At 36.6% G+C, this 19,715-nt stretch overlaps 1 protein-coding gene, 1 long non-coding RNA gene and 1 pseudogene across 3 annotated transcripts in view; 2 read left to right on the plus strand and 1 right to left on the minus strand.

Moving 5' to 3' along the window:
* Positions 1 to 12,120, plus strand: part of LOC137753448 (uncharacterized) — a 30,942-nt gene extending 18,822 nt beyond the window's left edge. The window contains exons 3-4 of the long non-coding RNA XR_011071482.1: positions 10,850 to 10,928; positions 12,013 to 12,120. This is a non-coding gene — a long non-coding RNA (uncharacterized lncRNA). The remainder of the gene's footprint in view (positions 1 to 10,849; positions 10,929 to 12,012) is intronic.
* LOC137753340 (zinc finger protein 345) overlaps positions 1 to 19,715 on the minus strand; it is a 186,903-nt gene that overhangs the window by 116,536 nt on the left and 50,652 nt on the right. The gene's annotated exons all lie outside the window — the stretch shown is intronic.
* Positions 12,631 to 15,798, plus strand: LOC137753537 (zinc finger protein 540-like; annotated as a pseudogene).

Consider the following 19,715-nt stretch of genomic DNA (forward strand, 5'->3'; position numbering starts at 1 on the left):
TTTAGTTGATGGTTTAATTAATATAGACATATCTTTAAAGTCATCAACATTAAATATAATACTTTTATTGTTCCTAGGTTTACTAAATGCCAATAAGCTCATGTTATCTCTGTTATAAAATTTGTCAACAAGATAATTAACTTGGTATGATGATATTTTCATAAGTAATGAAATAGAGATAAATGGGATCAAAGTATTTGGGTGAACTCTTTAAGAATGATTACGTTTTATGATGTGTCTACCTGAAAACAGTTTCTCCAGATTTTTGTTAACTTTAAACTTCAGAGTTCTGCTACATTAAGTTAAATGATGGCAATTCATTGACTGTCTAGATCACTTTTAATAAGATAAAATACTAAAACATTTATTGCTAAAGAAATCTATGTTGACCTATTTTAGACTTCTTATTACAGAGAGACTAAATATATTTGAGATTATTAATAAATGTATCTTATGCATTATTATTGAAAGATTGTACTATGAAGTGGCATATATTTCTAGAAATTAATTTAAAAAAGGGAACTGTGAGGGACTTCCCTGGTGATCCAGTGGTTAAGACTCCATGCTCTCAATGCAGGAGGCCTGGGTTCGATCCCTTGTCAGGAAACTAGATCCCGCATGCCACAACTAAAGGATCCTGCGTGCCGCAACTAAGATCCGGCACAGCCAAATAAATAAATATTAAAATAAAAATACAAATACTTCAGGACTTCCCTGGTGACACAGTGGTTAAGAATCCGCCTGCCAATGCAGGGGACGTGGGTTCGATCCCTGGTCCGGGAAGATCCCACATGCCATGGAGCAACTAAGCCCGTGCACCACAACTACTGAGCCTGTACTCTAGAGCCCACGAGCCACAACTGCTGAGCCTGTGCACTGCAACTACTGAAGCCCATGTGCCTAGAGCCTGTGCTCTGCAACAAGAGAAGCCACTGCAATGAGAAGCCTATGCACCACAACAAGGAGTAGCCCCCACTCGCCACAGCTAGAGAAAGCCCGTGCGCAGCAATAAAGATCCAATGCAGCCAAAAATAAATTAAAAATTTTTTTAAATAATAAAAAGGGAACTGTGAGAAAAGAGTTTTAGGCATGGTCAGGACTAAGATTAGATTGAATTTAATTAAAGGAATGAATTTTAATATTGAAAATGAAATGGTACAAAACCAGAATTTGGTTTTTTCTCTGTAAAGAGGATAAAATTTTCTTGTACTATTGATCTGATTTTGATAACATATTGTACAGTTTCTTTACCTCTTAGGCAGTCTGTTGTATCTTTCTGAATTTGCCCTTGAAATCTTTTATTGTCATTTTGGTTAAATGAATAAGTATTGTTTCACAGTGACTTATGATCTTACTTGGCCACATGTTTAAAACCTTTTGATATCTTTGAAAGACTTCCTCAAATCAAATTCTAAATGAAGTTCTTCTGATCTCTAGCTAACTTTGGGATGCTTCAGAGGGCCCCTGAACATCTCAAAGGGAAATATTAAACTAATTAGATTTATCTGGTATGTTAAATTACATGGGAAACATGGTCAAATGAGTAATGATAAACCTTCTTAGATTATGTTGTATGGGTTAAATGTCCTGGTGTGTTGTCAGTCATAACTCTAGTTATTAGCTTAAAATGTTGTATGTCACAGAAATAGTCAAATTTCCACAATATTGGCATTGTAATCAGGTCTCCAACCATGTTTTGTGTTTTTTTAATATTTATTAGGCTGCGCCGGGTCTTAGTTGCAGCATGTGGGATCTTCGTTGCCATGTGCAGGATCTTCACTGCGGCATGCAAGATCCTTCTGTTGCTTCATGCAGGATCTTTTAGTTGCGGCATGTGGACTCTTAGTTGTGGCATTCATGTGGGATCTAGTTCCCTGACCAGGGATTGAACCCGGGCCCCCTGCATTGGGAGCCTGGCATCCTAACCACTGGACCACCAGGGAAGTCACTAACCATGCTTTTAATTTTAAGTCTTTTGTCATTTATAGGCAGTTGCTGTCTTACTCTTATGCTTTTGCAAAAATGCTTGTAGATGAATTGCCTTTATGCTCCAAAGCAAAATTAGACCCAGAAGTGAAAGGACTTCCACTTTTTATGAGGGCTGTTTCAACAATGGCTTGCTTGTGTAAGGTTACTGAAGAAATAGGAATGGGGTCTCCTTTAACTATTTATTATATGTCCCACACTCAGTTGAGTGTCTTCTAAACTCTTACCACACTCAGCACTATTCTGTAAGCTGACTAACTTCTTATGACATATTGTTGCTTTCTGCACCTAATATTACTTTGGTTCAATGTAATAACCTTCACCTTGCAGCTTTGCTTCCAGAACCCCAGGAAGAAAACAAACATGACTGCATTTTGTTAACTGATTATCATCTTGCTCCCAGGAATGACTCACAAAAAGCTCCTACTGGTAATGCTGATCTAATTTGAATTACAGATGGGTCCTACTTAAAGAATGAGCAGGTACGTTACCAAGTTGGATATGTAGTAATGCCCACAGTTGACATAAATGAAAGCTCTTATTTACCAAAAACAAAGTAAGCACAATAACCTCTATTAATTGCCTTAACCAGAGCTTGCCAACTAAAGACCAGATAGCAAATATTTATACTGACAGTCATGATGCTTTTGGAGTAGCACATGACTCTTGAATCCTATGGAAACAATGAGATTTTTTTAACCTCTTCAGGACAAACTTTTTTTTTTAATTTTTGAATTTTATTTAATTTATTTTTTTATACAGCAGGTTCTTATTAGTCATCAATTTTATACACATCAGTGTATACATGTCAATCCCAATCGCCCAATTCATCACACCACCACTCGCACCACCCCACCGCTTTCCCCACTTGGTGTACATACGTTTGTTCTCTACATCTGTGTCTCAATTTCTGCCCTGCAAACCGGTTCATCTGTACCATTTTTCTAGGTTCCACATATATGCATTAATATACGATATTTGTTTTTCTCTTTCTGACTTACTTCACTCTGTATGACAGTCTCTAGATCCATCCACGTCTCAACAAATGACCCAATTTCGTTCCTTTGTATGGCTGAGTAATATTCCATTGTATATATGTACCACATCTTCTTTATCCATTCATCTGTCAGTGGGCATTTAGGTTGCTTCCATGTCCTGGCTATTGTAAATAGTGCTGCAGTGAACATTGGGGTGCATGTGTCTTTTTGAATTATGGTTTTCTCTGGGTATATGCCCAGTCGTGGGATTGCTGGATCATTATGATAATTCTATTTTTAGTTTTTTAAGGAACCTTCATACTGTTCTCCATAGTGGCTGTATCAATTTACATTCCCACCAACAGTGCAAGAGGGTTCCCTTTTCTCCACACCCTCTCCAGCATTTGTTGTTTGTAGATTTTCTGATGATGCCCCTTCTAACTGGTGTGAGGTGATACCTCATTGTAGTTTTGATTTGCATTTCTCTAATAATTAGTGATATTGAGCAGCTTTTCATGTGCTTCTTGGCCATCTGTATGTCTTCTTTGGAGAAATGTCTATTTAGGTCTTCTGCCTTTATTTGGATTGGGTTGTTTGTTTTTTTAATATTGAGCTGCATGAGCTGTTTATATATTTTGGAGATTAATTCTTTGTCCGTTGATTCATTTGCAAATATTTTCTCCCATTCTGAGGGTTGTCTTTTCGTCTTGTTTATGGTTTCCTTTGCTGTGCAAAAGCTTTGAAGTTTCATTAGGTCCCATTTGTTTATTTTTGTTTTTATTTCCATTACTCTAGGAGGTGGATCAAAAAAGATATTGCTATGATTTATGTCAGAGTGTTCTTCCGATGTTTTCCTCTAAGAGTTTTATAGTGTCTGGTCTTACATTTAGGTCTCTACTCCATTTTGAGTTTATTTTTGTGTATGGTGTTAGGGAGTGTTCTAATTTCATTCTTTGACATGTAGCTGTCCAGTTTTCCCAGCACCACTTATTGAAGAAGCTGTCTTTTCTCCACTGTATATTCTTGCCTCCTTTATCAAAGATAAGGTGACTGTATGTGTGTGGGTTTATCTCTGGGCTTTCTATCCTGTTCCATTGATCTATATTTCTGTTTTTGTGCCAGTACCATGCTGTCTTGATTACTGTAGCTTTGTAATATAGTCTGAAGGCAGGGAGCCTGATTCCTCCAGCTCCGTATTTCTTTCTCAAGATTGCTTTGGCTATTCGGGGTCTTTTGCGTTTCCATACAAATTGTGAAATATTTTGTTCTAGTTCTGTGAAAAATGCCAGTGGTAGTTTGATAGGGATTGCATTGAATCTGTAGATTGCTTTGGGTAGTATAGTCATTTTCACAATGTTGATTCTTCCAATCCAAGAACATGGTATATCTCTGCATCTATTTGTATCATCTTTAATTTCTTTCATCAGTGTCTTATAATTTTCTGCATACAGGTATTTTGTCTCCTTAGGTAGGTTTATTCCTAGATATTTTATTCTTTTTGTTGCAATGGTAAATGGCAGTGTTATTTCTTTTTCTTCTCTGATTGCTGTGGCTAAAACTTCCAAAACTATGTTGACTAATAGTGGTGAGAGTGGGCAACCTTGTCTTGTTCCTGATCTTAGTGGAAATGGTTTCAGTTTTTCACCATTGAGGACAATGTTGGCTGTGGGTTTGTCATATATGGCCTTTATTATGTTGAGGAAGGTTCCCTCTATGCCTACTTTCTGGAGGGTTTTTATCATAAATGGTGTTGAATTTGTCGAAATCTTTTTCTGCATCTATTGAGATGATCATATGGTTTTTCTCCTTCCATCTGTTAATATGGTTTATCACACTGATTGATTTGTGTATATTGAAGAATCCTTGCATTCCTGGGATAAACCCCACTTGATCATGGTGTATGATCCTTTTAATGTGCTGTTGGATTCTGTTTGCTAGTATTTTGTTCAGGATTTTTGCATCTATGTTCATCAGTGATATTGGCCTATAGTTTTCTTTCTTTGTGACATCTTTGGTTTTGGTATCAGGGTGATGGTGGCCTCGTAGAATGAGTTTGGGAGTGTTCCTCCCTCTGCTATATTTTGGAAGAGTTTGAGAAGGATAGGTGTTAGCTCTTCTCTAAATGTTTGATAGAATTCACCTGTGGAACCATCTGGGCCTGGGCTTTTGTTTTTTGGAAGATTTGTAATCACAGTTTCAATTTCAGTGCTTGTGATTGGTCTGTTCATATTTTCTATTTCTTCCTGGTTCATTCTCGGAAGGTTGTGTGTTTCTAAGAATATGTCCATTTCTTCCAGGTTGTCCATTTTTTTTGGCATATAGGTGCTTGTAGTAATCTCTCATGATCCTTTGTATTTCTGCAGTGTCAGTGGTTACTTCTCCTTTTTCATTTCTAATTCTATTGATTTGAGTCTTCTCCCTTTTTTTCTTGATGAGTCTGGCTAATGGTTTATCAATTTTGTTTATCTTCTCAAAGAACCAGCTTTTAGTTTTATTGATCTTTGCTATCATTTCCTTCATTTCTTTTTCATTTATTTCTGATCTGATCTTTATGATTTCTTTCCTTCTGCTAACTTTGGGGTTTTTTTGTTCTTCTCTCTCTAATTGCTTTAGGTGTAAGGTTAGGTTGTTTATTTGAGATGTTTCTTCTTTCTTGAGGTAGGATTGTATTGTAATAAACTTCCCTCTTAGAACTGCTTTTGCTGCATCCCATAGGTTTTGGGTCATCATGTTTTCATTGTCATTTGTTTCTAGGTATTTTTTGACTTCCTCTTTGATTTCTTCAGTGATCTCTTGGTTATTAAGTAGTGTATTGTTTAGACTCCATGTGTTTGCTTTTTTACAGATTTTTTTCCGTAATTGATATCTAGTCTCATAGCGTTGTGGTCGGAAAAGATACTTGGTACGATTTCAATTTTCTTAAATTTACCGAGGCTTGATTTGTGACCGAAGATATGATCTATCCTGGAGAATGTTCCGTGAGCACTTGAGAAGAAAGTGTATTCTGTTGTTTTTGGATGGAATGTCCTATAAATGTCAATTAAGTCCATCTTGTTTAATGTATCATTTAAAGCTTGCGTTTCCTTATTTTTATTTTGGATGATCTGTCCATTGGTGAAAGTGGGCTGTTAAAGTCCCGTACTATGATTGTGTTCCTGTCGATTTCCCCTTTTATGGCTCTTAATATTTGCCTTATGTATTGAGGTGCTCCTATGTTGGGTGCATAAATATTTACAATTGTTATATCTTCTTCTTGGATTGAACCCTTGATCATTGTGTAGTGTCCTTCTTTGTCTCTTGTAATAGTCTTTGTTTTTAAGTCTATTTTGTCTGATATGAGAATTGCTACTCCAGCTTTCTTTTGATTTCCATTTGCATGGAATATCTTTTTCCATCCCCTCACTTTCAGTCTGTATGTGTCCCTAGGTCTGAAGTGGGCCTCTTGTAGACAGCATATATATGGGTCTTGTTTTTGTATCCATTCAGCCAGTCTATGTCTTTTGGTTGGAGCATTTAATCCATTTACATTTAAGGTTATTATCGATATATATGTTCCTATTACCATTTTCTTAATTGTTTTGGGTTTGTTACTGTAGGTCTTTTCCTTCTCTTGTGTTTCCTGCCTAGAGAAGTTCCTTTAGCATTTGTTGTAAAGCTGGTTTGGTGGTGCTGAATTCTCTTAGCTTCTGCTTGTATGTAAAGGTTTTAATTTCTCCATCAAATCTGAATGAGATCCTTGCTGGGTAGAGTAATCTTGGTTGTAGGTTTTTCTCCTTCATCACTTTAAATATGTCCTGCCACTCCCTTCTGGCTTTCAGAGTTTCTGCTGAAAGAGCAGCTGTTAATCTTATGGGGATTTCCTTGTGTGTTATTTGTTGTTTTTCCCTTGCTGCTTTTAATATTTTTTCTTTGTGTTTAATTTTTGATAGTTTGATTAATATGTGTCTTGGTGTGTTTCTCCTTGGATTTATCTTGTATGGGACTCTGTCTTCTTCCTGGACTTGATTAACTGTTTCCTTTCCCATATTAGGGAAGTTTTCAACTATAATCTCTTCAAATATTTGCTCAGTCCCTTTCTTTTTCTCTTCTTCTTCTGGGACCCCTATAATTCGAATGTTGGTGTGTTTAAATCTCCACAATCCTCGTCTGGTCCCAGAGGTCTCTGAGACTGTCCTCAATTCTTTTCATTCTTTTTTCTTTATTCTGCTCTGCAGTATTTATTTCCACTATTTCATCTTCCAGGTCACTTATCCGTTCTTCTGCCTCAGTTATTCTGCTATTGATCCCTTCTAGAGAATTTTTAATTTCATTTATTGTGTTGTTCATCACTGTTTGTTTGCTCTTCAGTTCTTCTAGGTGCTTGTTAAACGTTTCCTGTATTTTCTCCAGTCTAGTTCCAAGATTTTGGATCATCTTTACTATCATTATTCTGAATTCTTTTTCAGGTAGACTGCCTATTTCCTCTTCATTTGTTAGGTCTGGTGGGCTTTTGCCTTGCTCCTTCATCTGCTGTGTATTTCTCTGTCTTCTCATTTTGCTTAACTTACTGTGTTTGGGGTCTCCTTTTCCCAGGCTGCAGGTTCATAGTTCCCGTTGTTTTTGGTGTCTGTCCCCAGTGGCTAAGGTTGGTTCAGTGGGTTGTGTAGGCTTCCTGGTGGAGGGGACTGGTGCCTGTGTTCTGGTGGATGAGGCTGGATCTTGTCTTTCTGGTGGGCAGGTCCACGTCTGTTGGTGTATTTTGGGGTGTCTGTGTCCTTATTATGATTTTAGGCAGCCTCTCTGCTAATGGATGGGGTTGTGTTCCTGTCTTGCTAGTTGTTTGGCATATGGTGTTCAGCACTGTAGCTTGCTGGTCATTGAGTGGAGCTGGGACTTGGCGTTGAGATGGAGATCTCTGGGAGATTTTCACCGTTTGATATTACGTGGAGCTGGGAGGTCTCTTGTGGACCAGTGTCCTGAACTTGGCTCTCCCACCTCAGAGGCACAGCCCTGACGCCTGGCTGGAGCACCAAGAGCCTGTCATCCACATGGCTCAGAATAAAAGGGAGGAAAAAAAAAGAAAGAAAGAAGAAGATAAAATAAAAGTTATTAAAATAAAAAACAAAAAATAATTATTAAAAAAAAATTTTAAAGTAATTAAAAAAAAAGAAAGCAAGAAAGAAGAGAGCAACCAAACCAAAAAACAAATCCACCAATGATAACAAGTGCTAAAAATTATACCAAGAACAAAAACAAACAAAAAAACGGACAGACAGAACCCTAGGACAAATGGTGAAAGCAAAGCTATACGGACAAAATCACACACAGAAGTGTACACATACACACTCACAAAAAGAGAAAAAGGGGAAAAAATATATATATCGTTGCTCCCAAAGTCCACCTCCTCAATTTGGGATGATTCATTGTCTATTCAGGTATTCCACAGATGCAGGGTACATCAAGTTGATTGTGGAGATTTAATCCGCTGCTCCTGAGGCTGCTGGGAGAAATTTCCCTTTCTCTTCTTTGTTCCCACAGCTCCCAGGGTTCAGCTTTGGATTTGGATCTGCCTCTGCGTGTAGGTCGCCTGAGGGCATCTGTTCTTCGCTCAGACAGGACGGGGTTAAAGGAGCAGCTGATTCGGGGGCTGTGGCTCACTCAGGCCGGGGGGAGGGAGGGGTACGGAGACTGGGGAGAGCCTGTGGCAGCAGAGGCAGGCATGACGTTGCACTAGCCTGAGGCATGCTGTGTGTTCTTCTGGGGAAGTTGTCCCTGGATCACGGGACCCTGGCAGTGGTGGGCTGCATGGGCTCCCGGGAGGGGAGGTGTGGATAGTGACCTGTGCTTGCACACGGGCTTCTTGGTGGCTGCAGCAGCAGCCTTAGCGTCTCATGCCATCTCTGGGGTCCGCACTGATAGCCGTGGCTCGTGCCCATCTCTGGAGCTCCTTTAAGTAGGACTCTGAATCCCCTCTCCTCGCGCACCAGGAAACAAAGAGGCAAGAAAAAGTCTCTTGCCACTCCGGCAGCTCCAGACTCTTTCCCAGACTCCCTCCCGGCTAGCTGTGGCGCACTAGCCCCTTCAGGCTGTGTTCATGCCGCCAACCCCAGTCCTCTCCCTGGGATCCCACCGAAGCCAGAGCCTCAGCTCCCAGCCCCCACCCATTCCGGCGGGTGAGCAGACAAACCTCTCGGGCTGGTAAGTGCTGGTCGGCATGGGTCCTCTGTGCAGGAATCTCTACCCTTTGCCCTCCGCACCCCTGTGGCTGCGCTCTCCTCCGCGGCCCCGAAGCTCCCCCCTCCGCCACCCGCAGTCTCCGCCCGCGAAGGGGCTTCCTAGTGTGTGGAGACCTTTCCTCCTTCACAGCTCTCTCCCACTGGTGCAGGTCCTGTCCCTATTCTTTTGTCTCTGTTTTCTTTTTTCTTCTTTTGCCCTACCCAGGTACATGGGGAGTTTCTTGCCTTTTGGGCGGTCTGAGGTCTTCTGCCAGCGTTCAGTAGGTGTTCTGTAAGAGTTGTTCCACATGTAGATGTATTTCTGATGTATTTGTGGGGAGGAAGGTGATCTCCACGTCTTACTCTTCTGCCATCTTGAAGCTCCTCCTCGTTATATTCTAATTGGCCTTACATTACATTTATTAATGAACTAACATCTTTATGATGTTTAGTTTTCCAATTGTTTACCTAAAACAATATATCAGCCAGTTATTTTATCAGCAAAATGGGTTTATCTGGGAACAGCAAAGAAATTGCAATTCAGGACGTGCAATCTATGGCAAACCACAGGCAAGTCCAAAGGAGAGAGTTTTTTTGTTTTGTTTTATAGAGGAGAAGAGGGAGTGGGAGTGGCTATTACAAAGAGTTCATTGGAGGAAACTAAGAGTTTGAAGTGAGTGGCATTTTACTGGCTGAGTTGTGACAGTCGCTCACTGGCTGGGCTGTTGCCAGGAAAGGAAAAATTCTTCCTCCTACTTGATAATAATGTAGTATCCTTCTTCCTGTTGGAGATGCAAAGTACCTCTCTTCCTATTGGGTATGCAACTGACATGAGTGGTTGGTTTTAAGAACTCCGCCTTCTGGCCTCCCAAGTCCTTTTTAAATTAGTTTGTTTGTTAATTTTCACATTTTCCCCTTTTGATCATGATCTTTCTCTGACACCTGAAACTAACACAGCATTGTAAATCAACTGTACTTCAGTTAAAAAAATAAAAGATTTTTCTCTTGAAAGCATCGCTGACCAAGAGTCAGGTTTTTCCTGGTTCAGCAGCCTTTTCTCCCTCAGTGCTAGGAAGGACCTTTCCTGGGTGTCCTGTCTCACACTGGATGGAAAGTGCACAGATTGGAAATCTGTTGAGATCACATTTGAATAACAAGGAGTATATTTACAAATTTTTGTTAAGTGTCTACTTAGGAGTGGAATTTGGTGACACTGGATATACATGTTGAACTGTGATACTTTCAATTTTCCTAAGCAGTTGTGCTAACGTGCATTCCCACTATTAGTGTATAAGAGAATTCTTGTTATGCAACCTTAAAGGCATTTGATATTGTTTCTCTCCCATCTTTTCATTTTAGCCATTCTGTTGAGTAGTTGGTAGCATTGTGTTTTAATTCACATTTCCCTGAAAATTGCAGTACTGCTTTATTTTTGTTGAATATTTGGATACCCTCTTTTAAGAAATGCCCATTGAAGTCTTCCACACAGTGTTCTATTTAGTTGGCTGGGTTTTTTCTTCCTGGTTTTTAGGAGTTGATTTTTATTCTGGATACAACTTGAGATATATCTATGTCTATATAGCTAAATATCTATGTATAGCTGTCCCTATCTATCTGTCTATATCTATATCTCCACACATTAATCTACCCATCACCCATTAATCTTTAATCTTCCTTGCTTTTTTGGTACAGGAAATCCTGGACTCAACTCCTACCTTCTCTGCTTCAGATCAGAAATCCACAAGTACTCCAAAGAAACCAGGGTTCGGGTGTATGTGTGTATTTCATATATAATATCTTGCATATGATGGCTTACCTTTTACTCTCTTATTGATGACTTTGATGAACAGTAGTTCTTAATTTAGAAAAGCAGAAAATGTGCTTGTTTTTTCCTTTTTGAACTATCAGTTTTCCAAGTACAGAGTTATTTAAATAGCCACCTTGCTGACATTGGAAATGTTCTTTCACATATATATATATTCATTGATTTTCATTGATTAAATGCATTTCAATAAATGATCATCCATCTCCCTCCCTCGCTCTTGCTCTTGCTCTCTCCTGTTGTCTCAATGTTAGCCTGGCTCGCTTCTTAAGCTGTTCCCTATGTTATTTTGACATCACTCACTAATCTGTGCAATCTTCCTTACTTTTTGGCACAAGAAATCATGGACACACATACCTTCCTTGCTTTAGATTAGGAATCTGCAAATTCTCCAAAGAGCTCAGGTTGATATTAGTAGGGAATAATACTTAAAGACCACAGTTTGGATGATAGGAATGTGCATTACTGTTACCTTTCCTAGGGAATAATTCGTTGACAGGCTTCTCTGTTTTTTCAAGGGAAGTTGGTCTACTTACACTTTATCTTTTTTAGAGTTGGTTTTGATCAGTTCTTTTCCTAAAAAAAACTATTTCACATATAGATTAAAATTTATTTACAAAATAATCTTGCATAATTAAAAAAATATATTCTTTTAGACATTTCCCCTTTGTCATTTAAAAGTTTTCTCTTCCTCTTTTTTTCTTTATTAGGTAGGCCAAGGATTTATTTCTCTTACTGATTTGTTTTTAAGAATGAGCTATTTTATGTTTACCCCATCTTTTTCTATTTTTTGACTGATTGCATTTTGTCTTTATTCCTTTCTTTTGCTTTATTTCAGCTTACATTCCTTTTCTATCTTTTTGTAGGGTGCTTACTTCAGTCTTATATTTAGGTTAATATAACCATTTAAGTCTTTGACTTTTTTTCTGAGCACTAAATTGGTATGCCATCCATTCTGATGTTATTTTTGTCATCAAAATTTTCTAGTAAGTCTGATATTTTAATTGTTTTTAATATTTATTTATTTATTTAGGCTGTGCCGGTTCTTAGTTGTGGCACAAAGGATCTTCGTTGCAGCATGCAAACTCTTAGTTGTGGCATGCATGCAGGATCTAGTTCCCCGACCAGGGATCAAACCCAGGCCCCCTGCATTGGGAGCACAGAGTCTTACCCACTGGACCACCAGGGAAGTCCCTGATAATTTGTATTTCCTCACTGAAACAACAGTTGCTTAGTTAAGTACATTGTTTACAAATAGAAGAGCTTTTAATTTTTTGCTGTTATTATTTAAATTTTTATTGTGTTATGTTCAGAGATTGTTTTGTTTCAAACTCCCTCCATTTTTATACTTACATTGTAATCACGGAAAATTTCTTCTCCATTCATTTCAAATTGAACCTTACATCCACTATTTAGATTTTTCATAGGCTGTTCTTTTATCTAGATTGGCACCCTCCAGGTTTTATCCCAAATATCCTTTTTAATAGATTCCTTGACACTCCTAGTTCCCCAGTTTCCTCATGCCATTCACTTACTCTGCTTTCTCCAAAATTATAGTCTCCTTGTTCAGTTTTTAAATAACTGTTCAATATGATACATGACTGCTATAATATCTAAAAATCATTCAGATACTTTTCCATAAAGAATAAGAATGGTTGGTTCTAGATGTAAGGGTATAGAAGGGAAACCTGTGAAATGTTATGAAGTAAGCAGACTGAGCATCCAGGAGGGTTGAATAATAGTAAAACTCAACTGAATGTATGTTAATTATACACATCTCTATGCACAGCAGGGAAGGAACAATATTGGTGGAGACATCTCTGTTTGATTGGATAACTGCTTAAAGAATTATTAGGTAAAACAAGGACCTTTTTCCTTTTACACATTTGGCTGAGCTACCTTGAATTTCCTTTAGTTCTCATATATATAGGAAGTAAAGTAGGAAAAAGTGCATTTAATCACTGCAGTAAGGTATGAGAGATTAGAGGCAGGGAGAAATGTCTTTTGAGTGTTGTGAAATTATTTAAGTGATTATTATGATATTCAACTGCATTACAGTGACTTTGTAATGTTTTCTTCTAGTATCATAATTTGACAGTTATTTTATTCTACAGTTAATCATTTAACACCTGCTATGTACTGGTGAATTTATTTATTTTGAATGAAATAGGAATTATATCTTCCATTGGGACGGTTTGGGAATCAGAAACAGCAAAGCAAAGTGAAAATTAATGTATATGTGTTGAAATCTGTGACATGAAGAAAAGAATCATGATGTTGTGATTGAGAATAAACAACATGGATCTACTTATAGTCAGCAGGGCAAGCATTTCTGTGCAAGAAATGTTTAACCTAAGATGAAAGGATGAATAGTCAGCCTTTCATTGAGCCCAGGAGAGGTGATTCTTAGGAGATGAAATAGCCTGTAAAAAGATGTATGAAATGGAAAGGTTGTGGGCATAATCTAGGAGCTGAACGGTAGCAAGTGTCCTAAGAGAGTAAAGAGGACAGTTTCTTCCAAAGAAGTCTTTAGGTAAGCAAAGGCCATATTATATTCTATGGTAACATGTTTGGATTTTATTTTAAGAGTAAAGGAAATGATTAATATTATTAAATGGGAACTCCTAAACTTTGATTTATATTGGAATCATCTTGTGAAGTTATTAAACATGTAGATGCCCAATGACTCCTCTAGATTTCATTCACCTTGGTCTGGGGTGGTACCCAAATAGCTGTACTTGTAAGAAGCTCTCCAGATTATTCTGATTGACATCTAAATTTCAAATCACCACAATCTTACATAATCTCTCATTATTCTCTCAGCTCATATTGTTTTGACTTCAAACTACCTAATTATATTGAAAGTTCTTTAAGCCATTTATTTCTTTTCAAGAATTGTTTTCATTTTGTATCCTATTTTTAAGATAGAAACTGTATGTTTTGCTGGCTGCTAGAAAATAATCTTTGTTTGCTTTTTTGTTTTCTTTTAGGTTTACTCTCCAGGTATAAGACCAAGAAGTTATCTCCAGAGAAGGACATTTATGAAATCAGTTTATCCCGATGGAAGATAATAGGAGGAAGTAAAACTCCTTGTCTTAAAGGATCTATTTTGAGAAATGAGTGGCAGAGCAAAAGTGAGTTGGAGGGTCAACAGGGACCTCGAGATAGATATTTCAGTCAAATGAAAATCATCTATAACATGCCAACATATAGAAAACATTCATCTTTTACTCTGAATCAGAGAATTCATAGTAGTCAGAAACTTTATGAATATAGGGAATGTGGAAAACCCTTTAGTTGTGGCTCAAATTTTGTTCAACATGAGAAAATTTATTCTAGTGATAAACTTTTGATTTTAAAGAATGTGGGAATACGTTTAATAGTGTCTATCGGGAATTCCCTAGCTGTCCAGTGGTTAGGACTCGGTGCTTTCACTGCCGTGGGCCCGGGTTCGATCCCTGGTCGGGGAACTAGGATCCCGCAAGCCATGCAGTGTGGCCAAAAAAAAAAAAGTGTCTATCATCTAAGTGTACATCAGAAAATTCATACTGGTGAGAAACTCTATGAATGTAATGAATATGGGAAGGTCTTTAGTTGTAGCTATCAGCTTACTCTGCATCAGAGATTTCATACTGGTGAGAAACCCTATGAATGTCAAGATTGTGGAAAAGCTTTTCTACTTGTTTTTTTCCTTACACAGCATTAGAAAATTCATACAGGCAATAAACCCTGTGAATGTAAGGAATGTGGGAAAACTTTTAGTGCATGTGGTCAACTTACCTGTCAGCAGAAAATTCATACAGGCAAAAGAAGCCCTGTGAATGTTAAGGAATGTGGGAAGGCCTTTAGACTTGATTTTTACCTCACTGAACACAGAAGAATACATACAGGTAAGAAACCTTATGAATGTAAGAAATATGAAAAAACCTTTAGTGTGCGTGAACAGTTTAATTGACATAAAACAGTTCATACCGGTATAAAACCTTTCGACTGTAAGGTATGTGGGAAGGCTTTTGTAGAACCTTAGAGTACATCATAGAATGCATACTGGTAAGAAATCATATGAATGTAAGGAATGTGGGAAGACTTGTGGGAGTATATTCTCAAGCTAGTGTACATAAGAAAAAATTCATACTGATGTGAAACCCTACAAATGTATAGAATGTGGGAAAGCCTTTAAATTTAGTTTCTACTTTACTGAGCATCAGATAATTCACACTGGTGAAAAGCCCTATGAATGTAAAGAATGTGGAAAGGCCTTTATTCATAGAACAGATCTAAAAGAACATCTGAGAATTCATTCTGGTTTAAAACTCTATGTATGTAAAGAATGTGATAAGGCCTTTAGTTGATGTGGACAGTTGACTCAACAGCAGAAAATTCATATGGGTGTAAAACGCTATGAATGTAAGGAATGTGGGAAGGCCTTTAGTCGTAGTGGAGACCTTAGACCATATCAAAGAATTCATACTGGTGAGAAATCCTGTGAGTGTAAAGAATGTGGGAAGGCCTTTAGACTTAATTCATACTTTACTGAACATCAGAGTTTTCATACTGCTGAGAAACCCTATAAGTTATGTAGGAAGGTCTTTAGACAACATTCGCATCTTTATCGGCATCAGAGAATTCATAATGTAATGGAATATGAGAAAGCATTTCCATGTCATTTTCTGTTTATAGAATAGCAAAATATTCATGCCAGAAAGAAATTCTGTTAATGTGACTCTTTTTCCAGACATGTTAATTTAGTAAGTGTGTAACAGCCTTCTAATACCTCTCAATCCTTCTTAAATTTTAGGAAGTTCGTATTAGGAAATAAACCTGTTAATGTAACTGTTAACCAAGAATTCCAAGAACAGAGACCTGGTTGAAGAAAAAAAAAAGAAAGAAAGGAAAAAAGCGCTTTTATTTGGGGTTTGTTAGAACTGCAGCCCAAGAAACACAAACCCAAGAAAGTACTCGAATTGTGTTCTGCTGGACTATAAAATGGGGTAGGCTTAAAAAGGTAAAAAAACTGCAAAGTTACATAAGTTGTCAAGAATTAGTATGTGAGCTGGCAAGAGGTAAGGTGCTTGTTAAACAAGGATGCTTTGGGGTTCACAATGATTACATAATTGTGTCGGGGTGGGAGACTTTTAAACTACAGGGTTGCAACTAGCAGCTGCTAGCAGATACTGTTTTGAAAACAGCTGGTGCTGTCCTTGAGTTTAATACAATTCAGAGAAAATTCAGGTTCTCAGTGATGCATGAATGTGTCTCAGACCAGATCCTCAGTGTCCGCCAGATTCCATTTTTGTATGCCTGAACTATGAATACTGCATTATAATTTCAATTTGTCATCAAAATAATTGTGGGGAAGTTTTTAATCAATGACATATACTTATCATCATTGCCTTTACTATCTATGTGATAGTGGGCAACACATTTACCCTTCTGTGTGTCATTTGTAAAATGGTACCCACCTAAAAGTGTGGTTGATAGTTTATAACATGTACAATATTTTGCAAAAAGTACCTGGCCAAAAAACTCCTTTGAATGAATAATGGATATGATTATTATTTTTATTATTATCAACATTATAATTAGTGAGTTTCTTAATATAAAGACATAATGAAGGTAACAAATTTAGAAAGCCATTCATCACTTACTGTATTTCAGGAAATTCATCTTTGATAAAATCCATAAGAATATAAAGAACATGTAAAGATCAAATGCAGACCTCATTGCTTAAGTTCTACCAGAAAATTAGAGCTGAAAATTAACCCTAAGGATTTAGTGAGTGTGAAAATATTAAGAATATAGCTGCTGAAACATCAGGGAACGGTGTGAAGGATTTTACCAATAATATAGAAGTTAAAAGGATAACAGCAAACTGCCTAGAAAATATTTACCAACTTTATTATGAAAAATTTCTGACAAAAACATAGAACGCATTCTATAATGAACATCCATTTACCATTCACCTAGATTTGAGGATTTACTTTGTATATTTGCTTCATTTTTCTATAAAATATAATTTTTGCTGTACCATTTAAGAGTAAATTGTAAACATTGTATCACTTTACCCTCAATAAATCAGTTTGTATCCTAGAAGTTAGAATAATACATATTACCCAAATATTATAATCACACCTTAAAAATTAATTCTATACAACATTCTAATATGCAGTCCATATTTAATTTTCCCTAATATTCTCAAGAATATCTTTTAACAAGGATTCACTCTCCAGGCTCATACATGTTAGTGGTTATGTCACTTTTAAACTGAACAGCACTCCCCCATCTTTGTTTCATGGTTATGTTTTTTTGAAGAGTCCATCACAGTTGTCTTAGAATGTCTTGAGTTCTTGGTTTGTCAAATTTATTTCCTCATAATGTTGTTCATCTTGTTACACTGTTTCTAAATTGGAACTTAAGTAGAAGCTTGATTTGCCTCTTGTTAAACATTTTTAGCAAGAACACTTCACAGGTATTTGTGACTGCCAGATCTCTCATTATAAAACTATCTATCTTATTTTTTTGCAATTAGTAAGTAATTGGGTAATAATTTGCACCTCCTCTTGGAAATGTATAATAATCTATATGTATAAAACAAGTAATAGATTAAACTAAAAGTCAAATTTTAAATTATAAGCCATTCAGAAAGGACTGGTACTGAAATGTCTGTATTTCAAAAGTTGTGAGATGTAGCCAAACCTCTTTTGATGCATACAGGAAACTAAAATTAAGGGATGGGACTTTTTGTTATCTCCCACCTCAGCACCTATTCCAATGTCTTTCTCATATATTAGGCACTTGATAAAACTTGAAAAAAATAAGCATTCAAGTGAAAAAGTTAAAAAATTACAAAATAAAACGAATGCTAACAGAAGGAAGTAGTTAATGCAATTTAAATTAGAAATTAATTTTAAAAAACACTCGTTGACTTACCCAATTTTTCCAAATTTGATAAAAGGAAAGAAAAGAAAAATGACACAATTATAGCATCATGAATAACAATAGGGATATTATTAACACAGATACTGATGTTCTTTGTGAGGAAATATTATGTAAATTTATTTCAATATATACAAAATTCCAGTTAATGAATTATTTTCTAGAAAGTGAACTTTATTGAAATTGATAAAACATAATCAAGCCTGAAGAGACTATTAATGACTGGGAAAGTTAAATTTAGCCAAAAAGCTCCTTTTTATAAGCCAGCAGATAATCCTTAACAGAATTTTCCCAGTTCATGCTGCATGACTGATGTAATCCAAATGACAAAACTAGAGAATAGTTATTAAAAGGCAAAATCTAGATGAGTTCTAATTAAATAGAAAAGGCCAAAAGCTAAGTAGAATATTTGTCAGCAAAATGATATAAAAGCATTATGCAGTAAATTCTCATTTATTTGAAATAAACCAGCATTGGAAATTTCTAATTATGTACATATCTAGCTTAAATGATTGAAAAAAGAATTGATAAAGTTCTGTTATCTTCTAGATTCATTCTTTTAGCCTTACTATCACTGATATTGTGCTGATTTCTCAAAATGAAAAAGTGCTCTCTCATTTTAACATTTTGAAGATGATACAATTTAACAATCAGTGGCGTCCTATAATTACTTTCAAGTAAATACCAACCAAGATTTTTATGTGTATGAAAAGCTTTCATTGGTATTTTCTGCTAAGATCAACAGTGTTCCAGTATCAAAACATTTTATATTTGATGGAATATATTGTATGTATATACACATGCCTATACACACTCTAGGCATAAGGATAAATTTAATTCTTCATAAGAATTTCTTGAAAACAACTGTCAAAACAAAGGTACTTCAATGTTTTTGTTTAGATTTTAATAAATGGTGCTGGGACTATTATACATACAATACATACCACATATAGGCAGCTCCTGAAAATCTAAATGACTTCTGGTGAATATCAGAGAATACCTGAAGTACTTGGCATTAGATCATCTAAGGAGACCAGATGATCTAAGACCAGAGCACGAGAGAATATACACCACAATTTAAAAAGTAAGTGTGGCGTAATGTGATCTATGTCTAGGGTTTGTCACAAGGAACACGAGTGGAGACAGTGTCAACAGTGAGATTGTTTGCTGGGAGAAGTAATTTCACCTAGCATATCACCCTTCCTTAAACTAGTTAGCAAGTACTATTGTTTGCTTCTGGGAGAATGTGAGAGGCTACTGATTGATATTATTCTGGAAAAAATAGGAGCATCCCTACACCTAGGACTAGCTGGCAAGAAATTTTGTACCACAACAGACCTCCTGCTAGCCTGTCTCTCTCTAAAAACAAATCAGAGTACAAATCAAGGCAGCACATCCTAGTCCTGCCCTGAAGCAGATTACATCAAAAGGATCCTCAAGTGTAAAACTGAGTATATGTCAGGATTACCAAACATTTGATAAAAGTTGATTCTCATATAATTAATAGAGAAACAAAGCTAACCAACTGGAAATACTACCAGTAGAATAAACAGAATAGGACTTTAAAGTATGAATTGAATCCTCAAAATGATGTGAACATATATACTATATACCCAAAACAGAATCTACTAGAGATCACACAAGTTATTTAAATGTTTTTGCAAAAATAACTCAGTAGAGGGACTTCTGTTTCTAAAAAGATGGAATACATGTCCTTTTCCCTGTTCTTCCTGCTAAATACAACTCAAAACTCTGGACATTATATATAAAACATACAAGATGACTCTCAAAGATGAAGAG

This window comes from Eschrichtius robustus, chromosome 19, assembly GCF_028021215.1.
Source record: "Eschrichtius robustus isolate mEscRob2 chromosome 19, mEscRob2.pri, whole genome shotgun sequence".
Classification (NCBI taxonomy): domain Eukaryota; kingdom Metazoa; phylum Chordata; class Mammalia; order Artiodactyla; family Eschrichtiidae; genus Eschrichtius; species Eschrichtius robustus.